Source organism: Mus caroli, unplaced genomic scaffold (genome assembly GCF_978045245.1).
Source record: "Mus caroli unplaced genomic scaffold, Mus_caroli_1 scaffold_25, whole genome shotgun sequence".
NCBI classification, from domain to species: domain Eukaryota; kingdom Metazoa; phylum Chordata; class Mammalia; order Rodentia; family Muridae; genus Mus; species Mus caroli.
Window position 1 is genome coordinate 4,962,406 of NW_028227280.1, and position 3,074 is coordinate 4,965,479.

Sequence of the window (3,074 nt, forward strand, 5' to 3'; positions counted from 1 at the left end):
ACACTGTGCATTTCGTCTAATGTGGGTTTTTCAGTAAATTCTAAGTTTTTCAGTGCAACTCACTCATATACAATGTACTACACTGTGCATTTCGTCTAATGCGGGTTTTTCAGTAAATTCTAAGTTTTTCAGTGCAACTCACTCATATACTATGTACTACACTGTGCGTTTCTTAAATTCTAAGTTTTTCAGTGCAACTCACTCATATACTATGTACTACAGTGTGCGTTTCTTATATTCTAAGTTTTTCAGTGCAACTCACTCATATACTATGTACTACACTGTGCGTTTCTTATATTCTAAGTTTTTCAGTGCAACTCACTCATATACTATGTACTACACTGTGCGTTTCTTATATTCTAAGTTTTTCAGTGCAACTCACTCATATACTATGTACTACACTGTGCGTTTCTTATATTCTAAGTTTTTCAGTGCAACTCACTCATATACTATGTAGTACACTGTGCATTTCGTGTAATGTGGGATTTTCAGTAAATTCTAAGTTTTTCAGTGCAACTCACTCATTTACTATGTACTACACTGTGCGTTTCTCATATTCTAAGTTTTTGAGTGCAACTCACTCATATACTATGTACTACACTGTGCGTTTCTTATATTCTAAGTTTTTCAGTGCAACTCACTCATATACTATGTACTACACTGTGCGTTTCTTATATTCTAAGTTTTTCAGTGCAACTCACTCATATACTATGTACTACACTGTGCGTTTCTTATATTCTAAGTTTTTCAGTGCAACTCACTCATATACTATGTACTACACTGTGCGTTTCTTATATTCTAAGTTTTTCAGGGCAACTCACTCATATACTATGTACTACACTGTGCGTTTCTTATATTCTAAGTTTTTCAGTGCAACTCACTCATATACTATGTACTACACTGTGCGTTTCGTATATTCTAAGTTTTTCAGTGCAACTCACTCATATACAATGTACTAAACTGTGCGTTTCTTATATTCTAAGTTTTTCAGTGCAACTCACTCATATACTATGTACTACACTGTGCGTTTCTTAAATTTTAAGTTTTTCAGTGCAACTCACTCATATACTATGTACTACACTGTGCATTTCTTATATTCTAAGTTTTTCAGTGCAACTCACTCATATACTATGTACTACACTGTGCGTTTCTTATATTCTAAGTTTTTCAGTGCAACTCACTCATATACTATGTACTACACTGTGCGTTTCTTATATTCTAAGTTTTTCAGTGCAACTCACTCATATACTATGTACTACACTGTGCGTTTCTTATATTCTAAGTTTTTCAGTGCAACTCACTCATATACTATGTACTACACTGTGCGTTTCTTATATTCTATGGTTTTCAGTGCAACTCACTCATATACTATGTACTACACTGTGCGTTTCTTATATTCTAAGTTATTCAGTGCAACTCACTCATATACTATGTACTACACTGTGCATTTCGTGTATTGCGGGTTTTTCAGTAAATTCTAAGTTTTTCAGTGCAACTCATTCATATACTATGTACTATATGTGCGTTTCTTATATTCTAAGTTTTTCAGTGCAACTCACTCATATACTATGTACTACACTGTGCGTTTCTTATATTCTAAGTTTTTCATTGCAACTCACTCATATACTATGTACTACACTGTGCGTTTCTTAAATTCTAAGTTTTTCAGTGCAACTCACTCATATACTATGTACTACACTGTGCGTTTCTTATATTCTAAGTTATTCAGTGCAACTCACTCATATACTATGTACTACACTGTGCATTTCGTGTATTGCGGGTTTTTCAGTAAATTCTAAGTTTTTCAGTGCAACTCATTCATATACTATGTACTATATGTGCGTTTCTTATATTCTAAGTTTTTCAGTGCAACTCACTCATATACTATGTACTACACTGTGCGTTTCTTATATTCTAAGTTTTTCATTGCAACTCACTCATATACTATGTACTACACTGTGCGTTTCTTATATTCTAAGTTTTTCAGTGCAACTCGCTCATATACTATGTACTACACTGTGCGTTTCTTATATTCTAAGTTTTTCAGTGCAACTCACTCATATACTATGTACTACACTGTGCGTTTCTTAAATTCTAAGTTTTTCAGTGCAACTCACTCATATACTATGTACTACACTGTGCGTTTCTTATATTCTAAGTTTTTCAGGGCAACTCACTCATATACTATGTACTACACTGTGCGTTTCTTATATTCTAAGTTTTTCAGGGCAACTCACTCATATACTATGTACTACACTGTGCGTTTCTTATATTCTAAGTTTTTCAGTGCAACTCACTCATATACTATGTACTACACTGTGCGTTTCGTATATTCTAAGTTTTTCAGTGCAACTCACTCATATACAATGTACTAAACTGTGCGTTTCTTATATTCTAAGTTTTTCAGTGCAACTCACTCATATACTATGTACTACACTGTGCGTTTCTTAAATTTTAAGTTTTTCAGTGCAACTCACTCATATACTATGTACTACACTGTGCATTTCTTATATTCTAAGTTTTTCAGTGCAACTCACTCATATACTATGTACTACACTGTGCGTTTCTTATATTCTAAGTTTTTCAGTGCAACTCACTCATATACTATGTACTACACTGTGCGTTTCTTATATTCTAAGTTTTTCAGTGCAACTCACTCATATACTATGTACTACACTGTGCGTTTCTTATATTCTAAGTTTTTCAGTGCAACTCACTCATATACTATGTACTACACTGTGCGTTTCTTATATTCTAAGTTTTTCAGTGCAACTCACTCATATACTATGTACTACACTGTGCGTTTCTTATATTCTAAGTTTTTCAGTGCAACTCACTCATATACTATGTACTACACTGTGCGTTTCTTAAATTCTAAGTTTTTCATTGCAACTCACTCATATACTATGTACTACACTGTGCGTTTCTTATATTCTAAGTTTTTCAGTGCAACTCACTCATATACTATGTACTACACTGTGCGTTTCTTATATTCTAAGTTTTTCAGTGCAACTCACTCATATACTATGTACTACACTGTGCGTTTCTTAAATTCTAACTTTTTCATGCAACTC